This window comes from Cnephaeus nilssonii (genome assembly GCF_951640355.1).
Source record: "Cnephaeus nilssonii genome assembly, chromosome: 2".
NCBI classification, from domain to species: Eukaryota; Metazoa; Chordata; class Mammalia; order Chiroptera; family Vespertilionidae; genus Cnephaeus; species Cnephaeus nilssonii.
Window position 1 is genome coordinate 37,408,053 of NC_137073.1, and position 27,168 is coordinate 37,435,220.

Consider the following 27,168-nt stretch of genomic DNA (forward strand, 5'->3'; position numbering starts at 1 on the left):
TCTGTGGATCTCTAGCTGAAAAGAAATCTGAAAAATGACATCCACTCTCCAATAAAAAACCGGTAGGGGTAATACAAACTGATAGCAACACATTCTAGGTCAGGCTTTAGCCTCTTGCCCCAGCAGAGAATTCCTCAGAGGAAGGACAACTATAGAATTATAATAGTTCATGTTTATTCATACAGCATGTACCAGAAGACTCTGGGACAAATTAAAAGGTTATTAGGAATGTTACAGAGTTGTTTTTCCCAGGGAATCTCTGACTCAGTCTCTATCTATCTATCTATCTATCTATCTATCTATCTATCTATCATCTATCTATCATCTAACTATTTTCATAAAACCTTTTCTTTGCATGTAATTTACATGAAAGGGAAAAAATTTGATGACTTCTGAAGTCCCTGCTACCCTGCTGCAACTTGAGGATTTTCTATCCTTTGTGAACAGGATCTGTTTCTACAAATCCCTTGAAATATGAATCATAACTTTAGTTGCAAAAAAGAAACATTCCTGAAAGTCCTTTATCTCAGCCATGGCCTCAAGGCTGCCCTTGCAACGTTTGTGAAATCTAATGGGATTATGGGGGCAAGATGGAGAGACTGTCAGCATCTCTCACAAGAGATAATAGCAATAATTCTAAAAATGCTTTTGTCTTGTTGCAGCAACTGTCATCAGAGAGGCTCACGTTTTCTCAAAGCAGCAGCATCTTTACAGACATGAATCACTCGGAAGAGCAGGAGCGTAAGGCAGAGGGGAAAGTTTACATGCTACAGCCCAAACAGCTTAATCACTGAGGACGTAGAGTTTGATGGTCGCCTGGTTTCAGGGATTAAGGAGGAGGTTATTTGTTCCCCTGCCAACTCTTTCCTAATAAACTTCTCCAAATGGGGTTCATCTATGCATTATCTGTTCAAACTGTTAAGATTAATTTCATAGCCTATGCAATCAGAAAAGAAGTCTTGCGATGTGATTCTTGGTTAATGTTGTGCCAGAAACATCAGGTTCTCATGAATGGAGTCCTGGCCTGAAAGCCAAGCTGATCCAATTCTTTTGCCAAGACCAACACTGACTGACTTGACCACTATTCTTATGAAATGGGCTCAGCGATGAGTGCTTTGGACCCTCAAATAAGTAATTAAACTGCTCTGACATGAAATTCCTTATCTCCAAAATGGCGGTATTTCTTATGTTATTAGAAGCTATAATCTCCTCAGAGACCAATTTCTTAGAGGTAGGGAAGAAAAAAACACCTGTGCGTTAAATCATCTTGTCCATGCCACAGTGTAGTGAAGGCATAATTAGCCCTTTGCCTACACATACCTCTCATTTATTCAACAAATATTGATTGAGTTTCTACAATGTGCCTCACACTGTGCTAAGTACCAGGTATACAGTGGTGATCAAGCACAGATATATTTACTTGCCTTGTGAAACCTATAATCTATTGTGGGAGGCATATATTAAAGTAACCACACAAATAAATGTATTGTTACAACTTTAACAAATACAAGGAAGAAGGAAAACCTGATACTAAGTGGGATTTGGCTACTCCTCCTCTCTCACATACTCAGGCCAAATGTGATACTGGTGCTGATTGAAGTGGAAGGGAATGGGAGAAAGAGAAAGGAATGGAGAGTTCGCCCTGGCTCATGGAGGGTTAGTCAGTCAAACCCTGGCCATTGCTGTGCTTCATATTCAGAGGCACAAAATCTAAACCACAAGAACGATTAACTCCATGTTAGCAGACTTCTCAGAAAAGAGGTGATCATGGGTCATCACTAGGTAGTATCACATAACCACAAAAAGTTATCTCTGTGTCTAGCATACCACTACGTAGGTAGGTCTAAAGTCCTATGAGTCTAGAACCAATGACAATTTGAGTTCAAACAACAAAGTTAGTTGCTGTTTGTCCTATTCTCTGTGTGATTTGAAGTGGGTTAGAACACATAAAAATAGCACTGCCTTTCCTAGAATTGTCATTATTCAAAATCTTATTTCTCAGTTTTCTTTGTAGTTCAATACCATCTGCAGATGGTTCACTGATGATTTTTGTTAAACCACACAAATAAATGTATGGAACATCTGGCTCAGTGGATGGAGCATCAGCCTGCGGATCAAAGGGTCCCGAGTTCGATTCCAGTCAAGGGCATGTACCTTGGTTGCAGGCTTCTCCCTGGCCTGGGCCCTGGTCAAGGCTCATGAAAGAGGCAACCAATTAATGTGTTTCTCTCACATTGATGTTTCTCCCTGTCTTTCTCTCTTCCACTTTCCCTAAAAATCAATGGAAAAATATCCTCGGGTGAGGATTAACAAACAAACAAATAAACAAAATTATGGTTTTCCTACTTTATCAATACCCTATAACATATACAACAAATAGTCATTGAGCTGAAATGAAGAAATCAGAGCCCATTAAACCATCAGTATGCTTGCCCCTCTGCCAGCTGGTAGATGTGAACATGCCTAGGGGCATCACCATTTGCTCTAGATCATGCATATCACTGAAAATTGGTTCCCTAAATTTTGAAAAAGTTTTATTTGGTTCATAATCCCACACATTATTTTTCTGGACTTTATACATCCACTTCCCTGTTCTCTCCCCTACCATCTGCCCTTCAAAAGACCAATGACTTGTCCATCAATCCACAGAGGGACAGAAATTCAAAAAGAGAACACTAGTGACTTTTTTGTCCTTATTTCTGAGGATCTGGAGTAATATTGGAACAGGACCGGAAAGTTCTGTCTATCACCCTGACCTCCATATTGCCTCTAACTCAACTCTCTTTGTTCTTTCCCCCATTTAATAGTCTGGCTTAATTCCTACCCAGTCCCAATTCCCTCCATGCATGCTACTCCACCTCTTTTGGCATGATTTCTAGCTATGCCTGTCAAATCTAGCTTTGCTGCCCCTTGCTGAAGGCTTCCTCTGCTTCCCTGGTGCCCACAGGCAGCCCCTTCACCTTCGCCACAATCCTGCCTTCTCTCTCCCTCTGACCCTCCCTCCCTTCCTTTACCAATGCCAGGATTTCAATCCACAGAAGTTTAACATTTTCATACGTCAGAGATTCAGAAGGTGTTTCTACTCTTTCATTTTATAATTTTTCTGCCTTTTAAAAAGTTACATTATTTATGGAACATATTATTACAATATTAAACAACTGGAAAAGATACAAAATAGAACTGTAAAAATAACCCCAAATTCTACCATTCAGGATAAAGCAAGGTTTAGCATATTCTTCAGACATCTCCTCTCTCTCTCTCCCTGCATAAATGCTCACATGATTTATAATAACAATTTCACTGGATAGAGCAGGCAGAACAGGATAACTGGTAATCTACATGCTTTACTGTTTGCAAGGCAGTAGATCAAGATCTCCAGCCACTTGATAAATGGCTGCATAGACTCCTAGTGTACTTATGTGTGTGTAATTATTGAAGGGTCTTGGGACTGTTTGGGACTCTTCATTATAGCCATTCAGGAAATTGTGAAGGGTAGGAGTGATGCTTGGTGAATCATTTTGGGTTCCCTTTTCTTTAGTAAACCCTTTGTATTCAAAAGCTGCACACTTGCTCATCTGGTTTTCCACTAGAATGGAGCCTGTGGAAGGCAGAATCATCTCCCTATGAAGATGTCCATGTCCTAATCCCCAGACCTGTGAATATGTTACCTTATGTGGCAAAGGGACTTTGCAGATGTGATTATGGTAAGGATCTTGAGATAGAGAGTATAAAAGGTACATTTTAATATTTAATTATATTATAGGATATCTTCATCTCATGTGCTATATTATCTGTGCAGACCCCATATAATAATAAAAAATATGCTTATAAAGTAAAGCAAAGGGAGGCAGGGAAGTTAAAGTCAGAGAAGAAAATGTGATGGTGTGATGACAGAAGCAGAGGTCAGAGAGAGAGATTGGGAGATGCTGGTTTTAAAGGTGGAGGAAGGGACCATGAACTGAATATTATAAACAGCCTCTAGAAGCTGGAAAAGTGAGGAAACCAATTCTCCTCTAGAACCTCCATTACAGAACATTCTGCCAACACTTTGATCTCCAGAATCATAAGATAATAAATTTGTGTTGTTTTAAGAACATTTCTGGGAATCTGTTACAGTAGCAATAGGAAACTAATATAGAGCCAGTCTCCATTTCCCCCTTAAAGCTCCCCTAAGAAAGACAGGGAAACTATTGTCACCCATTATATGGACTCTTGTCCACATGTAAGGAATTTGATCATGAACCTGAAATTCTCCCTCCCAAACAGTCTCTTGGAGTTCTACATATCATTCACAGAAGAACAATCTTCACTTTGGGAAAATGTAATCTTCGAGAGGTCAGTGAGGAAGGGAGAGAGCACCAGCCTCTCCATTATGTCATGTGAAGTTAACAGGTCAGCCTGTGACAGATGTCACATCCCAGCTACACTCACATATAGGCAGTGTCAGTGTGGCCTCAGGTCTGCCTTCCCCACAGACAGTAGGAAAAATAATCCCAACATTATAGTTCTCTTCAAAGCCTTGGTACAAATTAAAAACTTTTCAGTGTTGGACAGCACAGATGTCGTTTTGATAGGGTAACAAGAGTCAAAGTTTCAAACATTCAAAAGAGCAAAAGGAATCCTATATAATAAGGAGGTAATATGCAAATTGACCATCACTCCAACATACAATATGGCCACCCCAATGTGGTCAAAGATGGCCGCCCCATGTGGACACAAGATGGCCACCACAAGATGGCTGGCAGGGCAGGGCAGATGGGGGGAACCAGCCTGCAAGGGAGGGCAGTTGTGGGCAATCAGACCAGCAGGATAGGGCACTTAGGGGTGACCGGGCCAGCAGAGGAGGGCAGTTGGAGGTGACCAGGCCTGAAGGGGAGGGCAATTCGGGGGGACCAGCCCTGCAGGAGAGGGCAGTTAGGGGCGACCGGGCCAGCAGGGGAAGGCAGTTGGGGGCGACCAGACCAGCAGGGTAGGGCAGTTGGGGGTGACCAAGCCTGCAGGAGAGAGCAGTTGGGGGGGAACCAGGCCTGCAGGGGAAGGCAGTTGGGGGTGACCAGGCCTGCAGGGGAGGGCAGTTGGGGGCAACCAGGCCTGAAGGGAAGGGCAGTTGGGGGCGACCAGGTCGGCAGGGGAGAGCAGTTAGGGGCAATTGGGCCAGCAGGGGAGCAGTTAGGTGTCGATCAGGCTGGCAGGGGAGTGGTTAGGGGGTGATCAGGCTGGCAGGCAGAAGCAGTTAGGGGCAATCATGCAGGCAGGCAGGCGAGCGGTTGGGAGCCAGCAGTCCTGGATTGTGAGAGGGATGTCCCAGATTGGAGAGGGTGCAGGCTGGGCTGAGGGACACCCCCCCACCTCGTGCACAAATTTCGTGCACCGGGCCTCTAGTTAGCAATACTGGGCAAGCACTGGAGTATATCACTACAGCTGTATGGCTATATAATCTGCTTTCTAAAAAGATGAGTCAAAACAATCACTCATCCTGTGAGAATTGCAATCCACTGCATAGATATGGATCACAATGAACCATTGTATCACATCAGTTTTTAGGTTCTTCGGTTGCAAGCAACTGATACAGATGCTGGCTAATTTAAGAAAACAGAGGTTTTATTGCAGGAGTATGAAGAAGCTCTTAGAATCCACAGGGAGCTGAAGATCGAGGCCTGGAAAGGTCAGCAACCAGAGCAGTTCTGGAGACTGAAGTAGCAGAAAATCATTAGGGCACTGCCTTTGAGATTAAAAACTATAAAATTTAAAGTCTGTGGGAGGAGTCATGTGTCCAGCCCTTAGAAATGTGAGAGGGGAGAATGACTGAAAATCCCCAAAACATGGCTCCCAAAGAAGAGAAATTGTTTAATAATAATAATAATAACAATAGCAAATAATTCTATAGTGTATTACTATGGTCAGGAACCATCTCAGGCACTTTCCAGATGTTGGGTTACTTAATGCTCAGAAACCATGTGAGGCTGGTTGATTTTGTTATTGCTACCATTTTGCTTAGGGGGAAACTGAGTTACTGAGAAGTAAAGTACCTCAATCAAGGTCACAGTGCTGAGAGATAGCCACACTAGGATTTCAGCACAGTCAGTCTGATTGTAGAGACGAATACTTAACCACTATATCGTGAGGCCTCTCTGTGTATCTCCCCAGAAAAATATGGGGTACTGATATCAGAAGAATATAGAATGATTGTGGGTGCCAAAACCACAGTGGGAACCAAACTACCATTAGCATTTATTGGACATTAAATTACTATGTGTCATAAAGTAAAACATAAGAAGTTAAATATGGAGAGAAGGAGCCCCTATCCTTGCACAGACAACGCTACTATAATAAACAGCTACATAGTCAAATATGCGCTCCATGAGGACAGACGTCTTAAATACTAACTATATCCTTAGTACCTAGAACAATGGTCTAGGGTCTGGCACATAGTTAGGTGCTCAATAAGTATTTGTTGGCTAAATGAATACAACATATGCACCTAAAATATATGTAAGTAATTAAAAAAAACAGATTCAAATATGAAAACCATCTGTGGGCAAGATGCTAAGTCAAGATATGAGGAAACAGAAGAAATCATGGTAAACTTTCTGGAGTAGGAAGCTTTGGCCATTGGATATTAGAGTTAGTAACAACTTTAGTAGACAGGTAGTAGGGAGAAAAAATATAGCAACCTTCACTACTAGATCACTTGGAGGGCTTTTCTGGTTCTAATTAAAGAGATTATTGCTTTCACAGTCTTTTAAAGTGAGTTGGGAAGGATCTGTAAATAAATGTTTGGTAGTGTTTTGAATGTGATTATAAAACCTAAAGAAATCTCTAAATATGGGCATTCTGATGATAAAAGAGAAGGAGATAGAGTATAAAATGTACATTTTAATAATTACATTTTGGCAGTGAAATGGGCTAAGGTGTGGGAGAGAGGAGTACTATTTTCCTTTATATAATTAGAGATAGAACTGAGTATTTCTGATTTTTATTGAAATAAAAAACACGATGCCCTGGCCAGTGTGGATCAGTTGGCTAGAGCATTGTCCCATGCACAGAAGGGTTGCAGTTTCGATCTCCAGCCAGGGTGTGTGTGGGAGGCAACTGATAGACATTTCTCTCTTGCATCAATGTTTTTTTCTCTCTCTCCATCTCCCTTCCTTTCTCTCTAAAATCAATAATAATAATAATAAAACTCTACAAGAAACTCCTAGAGAAATCATGTCCTTTTATTTCATTTTGCGGGAGGGGGTGGTGGTGTAGGGCTAACATTTAGCCAATGTGCATGTCAGAGACATTTATGCCATCCCACCCATTCAAGGCCTGTGTCTATCCCAAATTGTAGGTGCCCATATAGCACCACTTGTCATATATTTTTGAAGAAACTCCCTGTGGGTATTCAACATAGGAAAGGCAATGTGGCTGAAATCATAGTAGAGGTGCTTTTCATGAAGAGGATACTGATTTATGGACAGGAAGCAAAGAATTGAAATAAACATATGCTTCCTTGAGTAACAGTTTTCTTCAAGGGCAAGTACTAAAACTCATTTCATTTAATTTTCATAGATGACTGGAAAGAAAACTTCCCCAGCCTAATCTTTATAATTATGAACACCTACATTTGATAAGTAGATAGTAGCCAGATTCATTAGCTAAAACAAAAGGAGTCTTAGGAACCTTTATAAGCAAAGAGTCAAGCAAGATATATTCTCTATCAGTAACAACACAGAAAAAGGATCTGAAGCTGCTGTGGAAATATTCTGAGAATATGTGCGAAACATGCAGACATGTACTCCACATCATTAAAAACAGGAGAGATAGGGCAATAATTCTAGGAAGAATGAAATGGTTTGGATGGCTAAATCTGAAAAAGCAAAAGCTGAGAGAGAACATGGTCAAAAGCTACAAAATTTTCTGTAGAACTGGAGGAAAAAGACACCCAGAGGATTATTTACTACAAAATTATGAAAAGAAGGAGGCATGTTTGGCATGAATGAGATAAATATGAATGTAATTTTAAAAGTTTTTCTTTCTACAGCTTTAATGAGTGTATGAAATTCACTCTATTATGGGGTCTGTTGAGGGCAAGGACTGGTCTTACTCATTGCTATGCTTTCATTTCCCACTATGGAACCTAGAAGTAGCAGATGCTCATTGAACATTTTTTAGGTAGATAAATGAGTAGATAAATCAAAGAATTATGAGTATTCATTACTTTGGTTTCCTCTCAGTATGATCATTTTGCTTCCCCAGTACAATCTACCTCTTATATTTCCAGCCATTCATACACTAACCTCAGACTTCTAAAATAACTGCTAAGCAATGTGATCCCTCAAACCAGGTATAGTGGCCACAATAGTGTATATGGATAAAGACTGGACTTTCCTTACATTCATGACAGAGACCATCTGGCTCGCAAAGTCTAAGATATTTATTATCTGGCTCTTTTTAGAAAAAGTTTGTCAACCCCCTTTTGAAATTACTGACCTCTGCCACTGTAGCATGAAAGCAGCCATAGACAATACAGAGATGGACAGGCAGAGTGGTATTTTATCTTCATAGCAGTGTTAGCAAAGCCCTGATGTAAAGGAAAAGGACCTCAGGAGTTCAAGGATGCAAACACGTATCACTGCATGGGGCAGTGATATGTGCCCAGAGTGTGGAAGGAGTAGTAGAAGCTGGCAAAGCAGAGTAGAACAGGGCAGGGCATTCTGGCAGGGGCAACAGCACTGGAACAGAGGTGAGGGAAGGCTGGGACAGTCAGCAGCTTCAAGCTGTACAGAGTGGCTGGAACGTTTGTTGCACGTGGAGAGTGTTCACAGATGAGGCTGGAAAGATGAGCTCCATTCAGTCAGGATGTGTCTTCTCTGCCCACTTCCTCCCCTGTGCTTGGCACACAGCCTGTCAGGTAGCAGAGGCTCCATAAATGTTAGTTCACTCAGAATGAAAGATAGGCAGGGTCTAGATAAGAAGTAACTCAAATTTTCTTTCTTTTTTTTTGGGGTCAAGAAAAAGAGAAAGCTAAGAGTGACACATTACTGAAACATTGGGACACAGTCACTTGTGACCTTTGACCCTGAACAATTTCCTTTACCTCTCAGGGGTCTCTAAATCTACATTTCCTTCAATGTAAAGCTACGATGGCGATGCTTACTTCGAAGTATTGCTGCAAGGATTAAATGCAGTGTGGCTGGAGTGAGCTGCCTGGTACAAGGCCTGGCACCTGGAGGCAGTGATTATTGTGAGTCTGTCACTGCTGGGTTTGGCAGCACCTCAATGTTTGATATTATATCTCATCTGGCAGGGAGAACTGAAACGGAGCTGAAGAGTGTGATGGTGAAAGCAGTGTGCTGAGATTCTGTTCTGGTTTCTGCTGGGATTGTTTGTTCAGTCCTAACAGCTAGCGTGAGTCCTCCTTTGGGACCCTGAGAAATCACCAGCCACACGGTAACCAAAAGGCAGGCAGAAACCTGAGCAGCCTGGAGGGAGGCAGAGGCGGCCTTTGTGGAGAAAACATTTGTTCCCCTTAAAGAAATAGGATGTTTGAAAAGAAAACACGCAACATTGGAGATGCAGACTCTAGCACATACATTTTGGTTACCACTCCCTGCAGAAGGGCGAGAGGATTAAACCAGCTACATGATATATTCCTTTGCCAGGAACAAAACTCACTAAAGAGAATGCTGTATTCTCACACAAACTAATTTTTGTGTTATATTGAACTAGAGTTGTTTCCAATTGCTATTTTCCAGAAAGCAAGCAACCACTTTACTTCCTTAAATCGGCGATACACCTAAAAATCATGAAATCTATAATCTGTGGTTCTGGTATTGTTTACCAAGCCCAAAAGAGTGCCCTGGAGTTTTTCCAAGCTTTAGAAATGCAGAAGAAAAAGGGCTGAATGCACTCGCTTGTGTTTTACACTTTAAATCTGGTCTAGACTGGAACTGGGAAAGCTGTCTTGGCATGGGAATAATCTACAGCCAAATTTAACTTGATGGGCCTTGCTCCATGGGGAGCCTGGAATAACACAGCCCAGAGGGAAACAAATAACAATGTACATACACAAAGAGAAATCCAAAAAGCAGAGTTCATGAGGCCATATGATATACTGGGTCATCCTGTCCACTCTTCTGAGAAGTTTTTCCTCTGCAAAATAACTTTTTTGAACAACCTGCTCAAGTTCTGCTAACCATCTAGCTCCCTACTCAGCTAGCCAGCCTTTCTCTCCCTTATCACTTTGCCTAATGAACATCAGTGACATTTAACCGAACTAACCAGCTACCTATGTAAAATATAGGGGGTGTCAAAAGTAGGTTTACAGTTGTTTGTATGGAAAATAATACAATAATTAATAAATAATAATACAAGAATAAACTCTGTGTTTCACATTTTCACAACTATAAATCTACTTTTACCCCATCCTGTATAATTCTTGACTAGGGATTGACTTTAATGGCTCCCATTGCAAATATTGGGTCATAATAATACTTTGTATTTATCTTATTTTTCTTTATGAATCTTTCTTATAAATTTTTAATATTTCACTCAAATGCCAAAAATGATGATTTACTTTGCATCATTATTTAAACTAACTTTTCATCAATAGTAAGAAATGTTAGGTATTACAGATTTAGGGTATATTTAATACTAGAGGCCCAGTGCAGGGATTCATGCACATTGAAAGGAAATTAATTAGAAGGTGGCCACTGGGGTAGGACTGGGTGAGAGGGGCCGGACATGCCGTGGAGTCAACCTCCCATGGTCTCTCCCTGGCCAGCCACACTGGGGCGGTGCCCGGGCTGGAAGGGCATCTGCAGAGTGAGCAGGGTCCCTTCGGCAGGTGGGGTCCCTCGGCCTGGTCTGGGGGGATCAGGCTGAAACTGGCAGTCCAACATCCCCCGAAGGGTCCAGAGTGCGAGGGGGCACTCTGCAAAGTTGCTGTTGCTCAGCAGCTTTTGCATTGAGTGTCTGGCCCTGGTGGCCAGTGAGCATCCTACCTACCAGCTAGTTGGCCTGCCACTTAGCCTTTTATATATATAGACTAGAGGCCTGTTGCAGGAAGATTCCTGCAAGAATAGGTCTTCCTGAGGCCGGAGCGAAGCAGAGGAGGGATTCTCCCTTCTCCGCTGCCTCGCTTCCCTCCCGTCTCCACTGCCTCGCTTCCCTCCCTTCTCTGCAGCCTCGCTCCCTTCTCCGCAGCTTCACTCCCTTCTCTACAGCGCTTGGTTTCCTTCTGCGCTGTCTTCAGTCTTCGCTCCGCGCCTGCGTATGCAAATTAATTACCATCTTTGGTGGGTTAATTTGCATACTTGCTCTGATTGGCTGGTGGGCGTAGCAGAGGGATGGTCAATTTGCATGTTTCTCTTTTATTAGTGTAGATTATTAAAATGTAAATCTATATGCACATACACATGCATATATTCATGTATTTTTTATATTTTAAAAGGTCACAAACATATGACTTTTCTTTAGTTTCCTTTATACTCACATGAGATTAAGAGTTTTATAGAGCTCTGGTGTTAAAGTTGATTTTGACCCTTTTTCTGAGCATCTTCCCTAGATACACTGTGGACAGCTATGTGCAATTACACATCTGAAAGAAATTCTGTAACACTGAACAAAAGTTCCCAATGTAATGTCCTAGAATAAAGCACTAATAGGAAAACATAAAAATGATTTTCTTACACTATTTAAAGTTTAATCTTCTTGGTAATAAATTGACTATATGCAAGCCAGAACATCTGCACACGTTCCTTTCAGAGAATGGTTATGAGTATGAAACCTGAATGACTCCTGGCCTACTGCCTTCTCTACAGCCTTTTACTTTTGTTCATGAATTATTTCCCACCTGTTTGGTCTTGTTATAAAGACTTCTCCCATTTGAGAGACAGTATAGAGTCATGGTTAAACACATGGACTCTAGAATCGAACTGGGTTCTAATTCCTGCTCTGCACCTCACTAGTCGTGTGTTCCTAACCTCTGTGGCACAGCTACCTCATTTGTAAGAAGACAGCAGTAACTATAATTACCTCATATTTTGTAAGCCCTAATGAATTTTATGGCCCATGGTAAGTGTTCACTAAATGTTAGATAGGATTTACTTTCCCTTCATCATCTTCTGCTACTTCCTTTTCCATGAAATCTTTCTTCGCCAAGTATGTAAGAACTGACCTATCAATCATCTCAACAGTATTACAGTCTAGAAATATTATTACCCCACAGGCCAACACTTAAAGAGCCTTTTCCCCAGTGTTTTGTAATGGTTGGGAAACCAGCACGATCACAACCAGATGAATCTGCCATCACTGCCCTGGTACAATAACCAGAGACAATGCTAAAATGACATCTGCCTTTGTCAAACTTCAGCATTTATTTGGTAAGGGCACTGAGGCAGGTCTAGGTAAATATTTAAAACCAAAATTTTCTGTGGGATCTACATTTTACAGAGCTCAATTATCTTTCTCTTACTGTAACAACTGAAATAATTAATATTGCATGGATTTTAATTAGTCAATAAACTTAAAAGAAGCATGTCTCAGTGATGGGCAAAGAGTATCATCTAGTCAGTTCACAAACGCAGGCTCTAACAATGCTTACAAATTCCTTCCGACATTCCTCACCATTTTTTAGAATTTTCTTTAAACATTGACAGGCTCAGTCCATAATAAGTCAGGCATTATTAGAAGTCAGTCTTAGTTAACTTACCCTATTAAAAGTTACTATTCACACACACACACACACACACACACACACACACACACACACACACACACATATATATATATATGATTTTGTATAAGAAACACACCTTTCAGTTTTCAGCATAAATTTTAAAATGTTCACAAGATGGGAATATCCACTGACTGTTTTTCTGTTTCTGTGTTAGTTACTCAAATGAGTGTCTTTTTGGTTCTTAGTGATTTCCTCGAGTTTGAAATAGCTCTTGTTTAATGTCTCTGTGTATATGCCTCTCTCCTTCTCTCATTCTGTGTTACTCCATTTTCCCCACCTTTGCCTCCCTCTATTCTGCCCCCACTCCCCCTAGGCCTTCACCACATTATTGGCTGTGTCCATGGACTATGCATATATGCATATGTATTCTTTGGTTGATCTCTTCCCATAACTTTTTTGTGAAATATATTTTTATTGATTTTAGAGAGAGGAAGGGAGAGGGATAGAGAGATAGAAACATCAATGAGAGAGAAACATCTATCAGTTGCCTCCTGCATGACCCCTACTAAGGATCAACCGGGCAATGCCCTGACTGAGAATCGAACCTGGTTTATGGACCTATGCTCAACCACTGAGCAACACTGGCTGGGCAACTTTCCATACTTTTAAATAAACTTTTATCATGCTGAAGTATAGATAAACTATTTCCCCACTGATGAAAATTCAGTTCCTTCAATTTTTAAATTTGTGATTAAAAAAAGGCCTCAATAACTAGTCCCTTATATACATACTAGAGGCCCAATGCATGAAAATTCGTGCAAGAGTAGGCCTTCCTCCCCCCAGCTGCCAGCACCGGCTTCCTTCTTTTGGCCGCCAGCAGACACCCAGGACCCGGGCTGCTTCCCTCCAGCCCCAGCTTCATCAGGAAGGACGTTCGGTCTAATTAGCATATTACCCTTTTAATATTATAGATATCCTTTTTCAAATATGAGCATTTCTTTGTAACACAGATCTATTAACTAATGCTTCCAGCTTAAGGGATATATGCATTTTCAATGTTGAAGTGAGAAATGCCTTTCTAAGATGCTCCTGATTATATAAATATTAACATTTTCTAGATGAAAAAATACCACAAGGCATTATAAAGAAAGTAGGCCTCTCTTCCTGTTTAGTAAGAGTTTTATCAGAAATGGGTATTAGATTTTATTAGATTTTTGTCCCACTCACCATCTGAGGATCTTTCCCCCCCTTTACCATTATTATGATAAATTTTATTAAATTTATCCTATTTGTTGGTAATAGATTGTTGCTGGATATTATTTGCCAATATGTTATTTAGAATGTTTGTACAAATATTCATTAAAAAGTGAGTTGCCCTAGCTGGTTTTGCTCAGTGGATAGAGTGTCAGCCTCTGGATTGAAGGGTATTGGATTCGATTCTAGTCAAGGGCACATACCTCAGTTCCAGGCTTGACCCCCAGCCCTGGTCAGGGTGAATGCGGGAGGCAACCAATCAATGTGTCTCTCTCACATTGATATTTCTCTCTCTGTCTTGTCCCCTCCCTTCCACGCTCTCTAAAAATCAATGGAAAATATCCTTGGGTAAGGATGAACAACAACAACAAAATTGAGTCTTTAGTGTTCCTTTTTATATCCCCTTCATCAGAATCTAGTATCATTGCTATACTGACACTCTTCATAAAAATAATTCAGATCTTGTGTTTTAGAAAAGTTTAAAGTTGGAGTTGTCCATTTCATAGTGCATTCACCTATTTAGCAGTTGTTGTTTTTTTGATGCTTTGTGGGAAGAATTGCACTCTAAAAACATTTTCCATTTCCTCTTAGGTAATTTTTATCACTAAATATTTCTACTTTTTCTGGGGATTGGTCTTGGTTTCTTTGTAAAACCAACTATTTCTTCCAGTTTTCAAATTTATTTGCACAAAGAATTTTCTAAATCTTAACAATATTTCCCTATTCTTTCCCCATGTTATCTTTTAATTATATATATATGATATCTTCCTTTTCTTCTTAATTAGATTGACTTCAGTCGTACATATTTATTTCTGTTTTATCTTCATTAATTTCTAATTTTGGCCATTTTGTATTCTTGTCAAACTTCAGAAACTTAATGCTTTATTAATATGTTTGTCAATCTTTTCTTCACCAGTAACTTATTAACTATCTGAATTTTATTTGAGCACTATATACTTAGTGACTTCCTTTTGTTATTTTAAAGATATTGTGAAATTTTGCCCTTAATTTAATAAAACTCAATATTATTTAAATCAGAATTTTTATGTTTATAAGTGGTAAAACTTTGGGTATTTTATTAATTTCTTGTTTTATTCATTAAGAGACAGAATATATTTGAATGTAATCTATACAACTTCTACTAATTTAGATTATATTGGTTATCTTTTAAAGTTTACTATGTAATATCATTTAAAGTTATTTTATGGATATGGCTACAGAAGATGTGTGTGTGCGCACACAGACACAAATATGCTTGAAAAAGATAAAGAGATCTTCCATATTATTCAGTTCCTGAGCTATCCTTAATTATTTTTGTCTTCCTAATCTGCTGAGAGATTTCTCTTGAAGGCTTTAGATTTCAGTCAACAATATGAATGTGTTTTATTAATATCTCCTTGAAGAAGAGTCCTTCATTTTCACTTTGTACTTGGCACTGCAAATAATGTAGCTAATGCTCATATCTTTCATATCTTATGAAAATGGCTGCATATATTAGACTGAAATTAGTAGGTCATCTGGTAATTATATATTCAGCTCTAATAGGCACTACCAAACTATTTTCAACATGGTTGGACCTATTTACAGTTCACCCTGCTATATATGAGAATTCCAATTGGTTGATTCTCACCAAACTCTTTAAATTTTGCCTTTTAAAATTTGTTTGCATTTCTCTGATATCTAAGAAAGTTGAGCATCTTTTCATGTTTATTAGCAATATGGATATCCTCTTTGATAAAGTGCCAAATGGGTACAAAAATATTGTCTATTGGGTTATTTTTCTTCTGCCTTTATTTATTTATTTACTTACTTATTTATTTACTTATTTATTTGTATTTTTTAATCCTTACCTGAGGATACTTTTCCATTGATTTTTTAGAGAGTGTGGAAAAGAGAGGGAAAGACAGAGAGAAATATCGATGTGAGAGAAACACATAGATTGGTTGCCTCTGGGGCCAGGAAGAAGCCTGCAACCGAGGTATGTGCCCTTGACCAGAATCGAACTCAGTACTCTTCAGTCCACAGGCCGAGGCTCTATCCACTGAGCCAAATTGGCTAGGGCTGCCTCTTATTATTTAGATAAGTTTTTCATTCAGTACAGTAAAAAATAATTTTTTCTTTTACTTTTACAATTTTCCTGTTAATAATAGAAACTTCAAACACCTTAACTTCATTTTTCTCTTTGCATTGTTGTGACATTTTCATTCTATATATTTTAAACCCCACAAAACATTACCATTACTATCACTGTTCTGTACATCAATAGTCAATCAATATTCAGTTCTCTTACATGCCTATTAATTCTTTTGATAGTTCTTTATTAGTTTATTCATTCTTTTAGTTTCCCTCTGTGATTATTTTCTTTCTCTAAGAAGCACTCCCTATAATGTAGGTCTTATAGAAACAAATTCTCCTGCTTTTTTCCCCTAAGAATAGCTTTGTTTATCTTCATTTTTAAAAGATATTTTTGCTGGGTATATAAATAACAGCTGGAGGTTATTTTCTTCCAGTACTTTAAGAGAATGCCATTTATTGTTTTCTGGCTCATATAATTTCTTTTGCAAAGTCAGTGGGAAGTCTTAATGTTGCTTCTTCTTCCTTGCTCCGAGATGTTTTTCTGAGAAGAGCCAATTCTTTCTCAGCAACTCATAGCCTTATGAGCCTTAATGCTTTGCTACTCTTAGAACCCCACTCCTATCAAAACATCTTCTGAAAAAGGGAACTCTTCCTCAAAAGAAAATGTCATATGAGTTGATTAAGAGAATGTAATTTTTTCCATATCATGGTACATGTTTTATCCCTTTTGCAATTAACATTTTTTTCACTCTCTCTTTGCACATTTGAGGGGTTCTTCTTTTGAACACTATTTTATTGCTAGAAGTCTCATTTTTTCCCCGATTGACCCTCCACCCCAACCACTCCCACCCCCCAGGACAAGCCCCCACCGCCCCAGTGTCTGTGTCCATTGGTTATGCTAATATGCATGCATACAAGTCCTTTGGTTGATCTCTTACCACCCCCCGCCCACGCCTTCTCTCTGAGGTTGGACGGGCTGTTCATTGTTTCTTTGTCTCTGGATCTATTTTTGTTCATCAGTATGTGTTGTTTATTATATCCCACATATGAGTGAGATTATGTGATATTTACCTTTCTCTGACTGGCTTATTTCGCTTAGTGTAATGCTCTCCAGGTCCATCCATGCTGTTGCAAAAGGTAAGAGTTCCTTCTTTTTTATAGTAGCGCAGTATTCCTTTATGTAGATGTACTGCAGTTTTTTAATCCACTCATCTGCTGATAGGCACTTAGGCTGTTTCCAAATATTAGGTTTTGTAAATTGCGCTGCTATGAACACAGGGGTGCATATATCCTTTCTGATTGGTGTTTCTGGTTTCTTGAGATATATTCCCAGAAGTGGGATTACTGGGTCGAATGGGAGTTCCATTTTTAATTTTTTGAGGAATCTCCATACTGTTTTCCACAGTGGCTGCACCAATCTGCATTCCCATCAGCAGTGCACCAGTGTTACTTTTTCTCCACATCTTCACCAGCATTTGTTGTTTGTTGATTTGTTGATGGTAGCCATTCTGACAGGTGTGAGATGGTAGCTCATTGCTGTTTTGATTTGCATCTCTCGGATGATCACAGACTTTGAGCATGCTTTCATATGTCTCTCGGCCTTCTGTATGTCCTCTTTCAAAAAGTGTCTATTTAGGTCCTTTGACCATTTTCTGATTGGATTGGTTATCTTCCTTTTGTTAAGTTGTATGAGTTCTCTGTAAATTCTGGAGATTAAACCCTTATCTGAGATAGCATTGGCAAACCTGTTCTCCCATGCAGTGGGCTTTCTTGTTTTGTTGATTTTTTTCTTTTGCTGTGCAGAAGCTTTTTATTTTGATGTACTAGTAGTCCCATTTGTTTATTTTCTCCAAGTTTCCATTGTCCTAGGAGCTGTATCAGTAAAGATATTGCTACAACATATGCCTGATATTTTGCTGCCTATGGAGTTTGCTAAGATTTTTATGGTTTCCCATCTTATGTTTAAGTCCTTTAACCATTTTGAGTTTATTTTTGTGTGTGGTATAACTTGGTGATCTAGTTTTTTTTTTGTTTTGTTTTGTTTTTGCATGTATCTGACCAATTTTCCCAGTACCATTTATTGAAGAGACTGTCTTGACTCCATTGTATGCTCTTGCCTCCTTTGTAAAATATTATTTGAGCATAATGGCTTGGGTCAATTTCTGGGTTCTCTGTTCTGTTCCATTGGTTTATATGTCTGTTCTTGTGACAGTACCAAGCAGTTTTGAGAACAGTGGCTTTGTAATATAGCTTCATATCTGGTATTGTGATCCCTCCAATTTTGTTCTTCTTTCTCAGGATTGTTGTGGCTATTAGGGGTCTTTTTTTTTTTAATTCCATATAAATTTTTGGAGAGTTTGTTCCAGGTCTGTGAAATATGTTATTGGTATTTTAATGGGGATTGCATTGAATCTATAAATTGCTTTGGGTAGTATGGATATTTTAATGATGTTGATTTTACCAATCCATGAACACGGTATGTTCTTCCATTTGTTTATATCTTCTTTTATCTCTTTATTCAATGTCCTGTAGTTTTCCAAGTACAGTTATTTTACATTCTTAGTTAAGTTTATTCCTAGGTATCTTAATTTTTTTGGTGCAATGGTAAATGGGTTTTTTTTTTTTTTTTAGTTTCTCTTTCTGTGAGTTCATTATCCTATCTAATAATAGAGTAACATGTAAATTACCATCACTCTGCTACGCTCACAATTGGGCGGCGGGAGGCTGGGGGGCGGGACTCGGGGTGGCCTATCCGGCCATTGAGAGGCACGGATCTGCTGCCACTGAGGGGGGCTACCCTGCTGTTGAGAGGCGTGGGGGGGGGGGACTCCGGCCCCCTGTGCCTCTCAACAGACAGATCCATGGCCGCTGAGGGGGCCTGCCGCGGACACCCAGCTGTGCCTCTCAACGGCAGGGTAGCCAGGTGTCCGCAGCAGCCCCCCTCAGTGCCTCTCAACAGCAGGGTAGCCCCCCTCAGCAGCCGCAGACCACCGTGAAAAGCGAAAGCGTGTAGGGGACCTTACACGTGCATGATTCAATCATGCACTGGGCCTCTAGTTGGTATATAAAAAAGCCATAGATTTTGGTGTGTTAATTTTGTATCTTGCTACATTGCCAAATTCATTTATTAAGTCTAGTAGTTTTTTGATGGAGTCTTTCAGGTTTTCTATGTACAATATCATAACATCTGCGAATAATGGCAGTTTTACTTCTTCTTTTCCAATGTGGATGCCTTTTATTTCTTCTTGTCTGATAGCTATGGCTAGCACTTCCAGTATTATGTTGAACAGGAGTGGTGAAAATGGGCATCCCTGTCTTATTCCTGTTCTTAGGGGAAATGGTTTTAGTTTTTGCCCACCGAGTATGATGTTGGCTGTAGGTTTGTCATATAAGGTTTTTATTATGTTAAGGTATGATCCCTCTATTCCCACTCTGCTGAGAGATTTTATCAAGAAAGGGTGTTGGATTTTGTCAAATGCATTTTCTGCATGGATTGATATGGTTATATGATTTTTGTCTCTCAACTTGTTCATGTGATGTATCACATATATTGATTTGTGGATATTGTACCATCCTTGCATCCCCACAATAAATCCCAGTTGGTCATGGTGTATGATCTTTCTAATGTAATGCTGGATCCGATTTGCTAGAATTTTGTTGAAGATTTTAGCATCTATGTTCATCAGGTATATTGGCCTGTAGTTTTCTTTCTTTTTGGTGTCTTTATCTGGTTTTGGAATTAGGGTAATGCTGACTTTATAGGAAGGCTTGGAAGTGTGCCTTCCTCTTGAATTTTTTGGAATATTCTGAGGAGGATAAGTTTTAGTTCTTCTTTGAATGTTTGGTAGAATGCCCCTGTAAAGCTGTCCAGACCAGGGCTTTAGTTTGCTGGATGATTTTTAATTACTGCTTCAATTTCATTGGTAATTATCAGCCTATTCAGGTTTTTTTATTCTTCCTGATTGAATTTTGGAAGCTTGTATTTTTCTAAGAATATGTCCATTTTTCTAGGTTGTTCAGTTTGTTGGAGTTCTTCATAGTATTTTTTTTTTTTTTTACAATCCTTTGTATTTCTGTAGGGTCTGTTGTTACTTCACCTCTTTTATTTCGGATTTTATTTGGTTCCTCTTTCTGTTTTTTTGTTGAGCCTGGCTAGAAGTTCATCAATCTTGTTTATCCTTTCAAAGAACCAGCTCTTAGTTTTATTGATCTTTTGTTTGTTTGTTTATTTTTTGTCTCTGTGTCATTTATTTCCACTCTGTTTTTTATTATTTCCTTCCTTCTGCTCACTCTGGGCTTTTCTTGTTTCTCTCTATCTAATTCTTTAAGTTGTAGGGTTAGATAATTTATTACAATTTGTCCTTGTTTTTTTAAGGTAGGTCTGTAGAGCTCTGAAATTCCCTATCAGAACTGCTTTCATTGTGTTCCATAGATTTTGGATTGTTGTGTTTTCATTGTCTTTTGTTACTAGGATGCTTTTTATTTCTTCTTTGATCTCTTTGGTAACCCAATCATTGTTTAATAGCATGTTATTTATCCTCCAAGTGTTTGATTTTTTTCATTGTTTTTATTGTAGTTGATTTCTAATTTTATGCCATTGTGATCTGAGGAGATGATTGATATTTATATCTTCTTGAATTTGAAGAGACTTTGCCTGTTTCTCAATATGTGGTCTATCTTTGAAAATGTCCATGTGCATTTGAGAAGAATGCATATTCTGTAGCTTTGGGGTGAAATGTTCTGAAGATGTTAATTAATTCCTTCTGATCTAGTGAGTCATTTAGGATTGATGTTTCTTTGCTGATTTTTTGTTTAGAGGACTTATCTAGTGGTGCCAATGGGGTATTAAAGTCCCCTACTATGACTGTATTGCTATCGATCTCTCCTTGATATCTTCCAGAAGCTTTTTTATGTTTTTGGGTGCTCTTGTATTGGGTGCAAATATGTTTACCAGAGTTATATCCTCTTATTGAATTGGTCCCTTTAGTATTATGAATTGGCCTTCCTTATCTGTTGTTATGGCCTTCGCTTTGAGGCCTATTTTGTCAGATATAAGTACCACTACCCCAGCTTTTTTTTTTTTTTTTTTTCATTTCCATTCACCTGAAAAAAATTTTTCCATCCCTTCACCAACAGTCTGTGTGAGTCCTTTGTTCTGAGGTGGGTTTCTTGTAGACAGCAGATTTATGGGTCATGTTTTCTTATCCATTCAGCTACCCTATGTCTTTTGATTAGAGCATTTAATCCATTTACACTTATGGTTATTATTGATAGGTACTTGTTTGTCGCCATTTTTATTCTTTATGCTTATGTTCCTTCTTCCCTTCCTATTTTTTCTTTTTACAGCAGTTCCTTTAGCATTTCTTGCATTGGTGGTTTGGTGGTAATAAAGTCCTTAGCCCTTTTTTGTCTGTGAAGCTCCTTATTTCACCTTCAATTTTTAATGATAGCCTTGCTGGGTATAGTATTCTTGGATTCAGTCCCTTGCTTTGTATCACTTTGTATATTACATTCCATTCCCTCTGGCCTGATGTGTTTCTGTTGAGAAATCAGTTGATAGTCTAATGCAGTGATGGGCAACCTTTTGAGCTTGGTGTGTCAAACTTTGCCAAAAAACTGAGCATAACTCGGGTAGTGTGTCACTTTGAGGAAAAAACATTATTTCGCGATATTTATAGTTTAAATAACATAAATGTTTCATCCTCGGCATGCGGCCGCCTCAGGGGCCGCGTGTCATCAGAAATGGCACTGACACACGTGTCAGAGGTTCGCCATCACTGGTCTAATGGGTGATCCCTTATAGGTAACTTTCTGTCTCTCTCTTGTAGCCCTTAAGATTCTTACTTTGTCATTGGTGTTTGCCAATTTAATTATGATGTGTCTTGGTGTTGGTCTTTTGGGGTTCATCTTATTTGGGACTCTGTGTGCTTCTTGAACTTGTGTGAGTTTTTTCTTCCCAATATCAGGGAATTTTCTGTCATTATTTCTTTAAAAAGGTTTTCTATTCCTTGCTCAGTTTCCTCTCCTTCTGGCAATCCTATTATGCAGATGTTGTTTTGTTTTGTGTTGTCCCAAAGCTCCCTTAGGCTCTTTACCTGCTTTTTAAAAATTTTTTCCCAGTTGCTGCTCTGCTTGGGTGTTTTTCCTACCTTGTCTTCTAGCTTGCTGATGCAGTCCTCAGTTTCTTCTAGTCTACTGCTAATACCTTCCATTGCATTATTTATTGCAGCTATGTCATTCCTCATTTGTTATTGGTTCTTCATTTCCTCTTTATTCTTACACATGTTGTTGAATTTGTCTTCCATCCTTTTCAGTGTCCTTGTGACCATTTCTCTAAATTCTTTCTCTGACAAGTTGTTTGCCTCCATTTCATTTACTTCCTTTTCTGGTGATTCTTCTTTTTGCTTTGTATGGGGGCTGTTTCTTTGTCTCCCCATTTTTTCTCCTCTCAGGGTGCCTGGTTATGTGGCTCACTCTTTACCATGTTGACCAAAGGCACAAAATACAAATCAACAAGACATGACACAAAGGGAACAAAACACGAATGTATTCATGACACTGATAACCAGAGAAAAGAGAATTAGGAGAGAGAAGAGAGGGCAAAAATGATACTGAGAAAAGGAAAAAAGGTAAGAGAGAAAAGAAAAAGAAGAAAAAAGAAGGGGAAAAAAGTATACATACATGGGGAGAAAACTTCACAAAACAAATAAAGTAAACAAAAAAATGCAAACAATAAACACCCAGGAAAAAAGGGGGGAACTGAATCTGAAGAGGCAGAGCGTTATCCAGATGTCCTCTGTCCTTTCTGGCCATGGATTGTCTCACCAGCTGTGTTTAATTTGCCAATTCCAGGTGCATGTTTTTCAATTTAGTTGTTTCTTCTATCTGCTCTGTGAGAAGGTGCAGGACATGACCACCTATTTGGCCACTATTTTGTCTCCCCTGGACAAACTTCTTAGGAACCCATGGCCAGGGAGGCTGGAGTCTTGGTGTTCGTGGATTTTCAGCCAAGGCAGTAGGTTCCTGGCCAGTGTAGCTGTAGGGTCCTGGGTGGTGTCCGAGGGCATCCCACATTGAGGTGAGGCTGGGCTCCCAGTCACAGCAGCTCTCCACATCAAGATGGTGCAGCCTCTGCAGCAGAGCCAGTCGCCCCGGGAGAGATTGCAGCAGTAGCAGAGGCTGCCCTGCTAGAGGAGCCTGGTCTGCCAGTCCCCAAAAGTCCTGCGGAATCTAACTTTCACACACACACACACACACACACACACACACACACACACCACATGTCCATGCACTTCCCTTTCACTCCCTCACTCACTCACACTCTCTCTCTCTCACTGCCTGCCGTCCTGCTGGCCACCATCTTGAAGCTCTTCAATTAGAGTTTATTGCTCTTGTGTAATACTTTTTCATCACTTGGGGTGAGGGGAGATATGCAGAAATGTGTACTAAATTTTGGAATATTGTTTAATCTTGCCATTTGCTTAAGGAAGTTTTATAGGTTTTCTTCTTTAGATAATTTCATGAAACTTTCATTTAATAAGTTATAGAGCATCTCCAGAAAATTCCTTTACTCTGCCACCTTATCTGAATAGTTAGAGTCATATGAATCAAATATATCTCCAGTAAGCACTAAAGACTTTAGAACTTAGAACCTTTAAATGTAGTGAAAAGTGTTAGCTAGGTCTAATTGAAACTAAATTGCAGGATTAACTGTATACAGTTATTATTTGGGCTATTTTAAAATTTTATTAAGATATTTAGATTCAACAAAATTCACTGATTTGCATGCACAGTTTAGTGAATTTTGATAATGTATGTAGGTATATAACCATCATCCAAATCAAGATATAAAATAGATCCCTCACCCTAAATCGTTTCCTCTGCCCCTTTGTAGTCAACCTTATTCCCTAACACCCATCCCCAGGCACCACTGATATGCCTTCCGTCACTGTAGTTCAGCTTTTTCTAGAATTTCATATAAGTGTAATCATGTAGTATATAGTGATATTGTGTTTGTTATTAATTTATCATAATGATTTTTACAACTTTATTGTGGCATATTTTACAAATGATAAAATTCACCCATTTAAATGTACAATTCAATAAATTTTAATGTTTACCAAGTTGAGCAACCATCACCATAAATCAGTTGTAGTATATTTTCATCACCCCAGTAAGATTCTTCATGCCTGTTTACTATTCATCCCATTCCATTCTTTACCCCAAGCAACCACTAATCTACTTTCTGTCCCTATAGATTTGTCTTTTGTGGACATTTCATATATCGAATAGTACAATATGTGGTTTCTTGTGTCTAGCTCCTTTCACTTAGCATACTCTTTTTCAGATTCAACCATGCTGCTGAGTATATTAATATTTCGCTCCTTTTATCACTGATTTTTTTTTACTGATTTTATTAAAATGTATAGTATTACTTAATTCATTATTTGTTCATCTTTTGATAGACATTCGGGTTGTTTCCAAGTTTGGGGCCATCATGAATAATGCTCTCATAAACACTTTCAATCCTGTGTGTGAAATATGTTTTCATTTCTCTTGGGTAAATATCTAGGAGTGAGATTACTGGGCCATATGATAAGTATATGTATAACTTTGTAATACACTGTTCTACTGATTTCAAAACTGGCTGTACAATTTTGCATTCCTGAAGCAATATGTAAGAGCTCCATTGCCCCATAGCTTTATCAACACTTAGTTGTTTGTTTCAATATTCATATTGTCAGTCTTTTAAATTTTAGCCATTTCAGTAGGTATGCAATGATATCTATATAGCTATTAATATATGTTTATAACAATGCAATATCAATCAAAACCCTAGATGACTTTTTAAAGGAATTTTTTAAAAAATATATTTTATTGATTTTTCACAGAGAGGAAGGGAGAGAGATAGAGAGTTAGAAACATTGATGAGAGAGAAACATCAATCAGCTGCCTCCTGCACACCCCCCACCAGGGATGTGCCCACAACCAAGGCAGTGCCCTCGCCCGGAATCGAACCCAGAACCCTTCAGTCCGCAGGCCGACGCTCTATCCACTGAGCCAAACCGGTTTTGGCATAAAGGAATTTAATAAACTGATTATAAAATATATGTTAAAAGGCAAAAATATTTAGAAAAGCCAAAACAATCTTAAAAATAAAGGAAAAAGTTGAAGGACTTACAGTACCTACTTTCAAGACTTTTTTTAAACAATATATTTTATTGATCTTTTACAGAGAGGAAGGGAGAGGAATAGAAAGCTAGAAACATCGATGAGAGAGAAACATCGACCAGCTGCCTCCTGCACATCCCCCACCGGGGATGTGCCCACAACCAAGGCAGTGCCCTCGCCCGGAATCGAACCCAGGATCCTTCAGTCCGCAGGCCGACGCTCTATCCACTGAGCCAAACTGGTTTTGGCATAAAGGAATTTAATAAACTGATTATAAAATATATGTTAAAAGGCAAAAATATTTAGAAAAGCCAAAACAATCTTGAAAATAAAGGAAAAAGTTGAAGGACTTATAGTACCTACTTTCAAGTCTTACTATACAGATTTATGGCAAGATGGCATGGAATTAGCATAAAGATAGACAAAGATCAATGATGCAGCACAGTCAGGAAATAAATCCATACTTATATGATCATTTATTTTCAACATTAAAGATACTTGAAATTTCATTCATTCAACAAATACTTATTAGGCATCTCCTATATGCCAGACACTGTAATAGGCACTGGGGATATAAACATTCAAACATCTCTATCCTCATGTAGCTTATATTCTGGTTGGGCAAGGTAGGTAGGTAGGTAGGTAGATAGATAGATAGATAGATAGATAGATAGATAGATAGAGTAAATAATATGTTAGGTAATTGTAAGTCCTTTGGGGAAAATAAAGCAGGAAAGGACACAGCAGTTATAGGGATCTGTTTTAAATGTTGTAGCCAGGGTAACAAGCCACCTACATAACATTCCAGGGAGAGGAAACAGCAAGTGCAGATTCCCTGAGGCAGGCCTTGAAGGAGAGAGTATGGTGAGAATGAGCAAGGTACAGAGTCAGGGGCCTTAGCTAAAAAAAATAAAAATAAAAAATAGGAGATTGTAAGAACAGTAAGGAATTTAGCTTTGATTGCCTGGGACAGGAAGCCACTGATGGGTTTTGAGTGGAGAGGTGACATCATATGATTAAAGGTTTTCAAAGAGTTACTATGGCTGAAATAGTGAGAATGGAATTTTAAGACAGAAGAAGGGAGGGCAAGGGGGGAAAAGTGTGGCTGAATGTTAGAAAAAAGAATATAACAAAAGATACAGATAAGTAGGAGCTAAAGAGAGAGGAGGTAACTGATCAGAGTATTAAAAAGAGAGACAGCCAAAACCGGTTTGGCTCAGTGGATAGAGCGTCGGCCTGCGGACTCAATGGTCCCGGGTTCGATTCCGGTCAAGGGCATGTACCTTGGTTGCGGGCACATCTCCAGTGGGGGGGTGTGCAGGAGGCAGCTGGTCGATGTTTCTCTCTCATCGATGTTTCTAACTCTCTATCCCTCTCTCTTCCTCTCTGTAAAAAATCAATAAAATATATTAAAAAAAAAAAAAGAGAGACAGAACAAATTAAAAGAGCATGAGAGGACTGATTTTCAAAAAGCAGAGTGAGATGGTGTCAAATGCTTCAGAGAAGACAAGAGGTATGAGACTGGGAAAAGACCACTGAATTTTAAGCATAAAGGGTTATTTGGTGAATTTCTCGGTACCATGGTGAGACCATAGTGGCTTTAGAACAAATGGGGCAGTAGTAAAATTCACTTTCTTTAGACATTTTCCAGTGGAAGGAAGGAAAATAGCATAAACTAGAGGAAAGTAGGGGAAGACGAAGGTTGATTTCGGGATATGCTAGACCATAAGAGTCTATGGGCTGAGGGGAAAAATCCAGGGCCTGGGAATAACAGGATGACAGAGAAAGCAGAAGATTGGAAGAGTGCTGGAGAGGGTGGAGAGTGGAGGAATAGCTAGGGACCAAGCTTCCTAGAATCTCCTAGCCAACTCCAGAAATTGCCTTGAAGGTGCTGTTTCTTTGGATATATATATATTTTTGCAGTGTTTGTTTTGTTCTCCTAAAGTACTATATTATAAATACACCAACCCCACTCAGATTTCTCCCAGCTCACATAACAACTT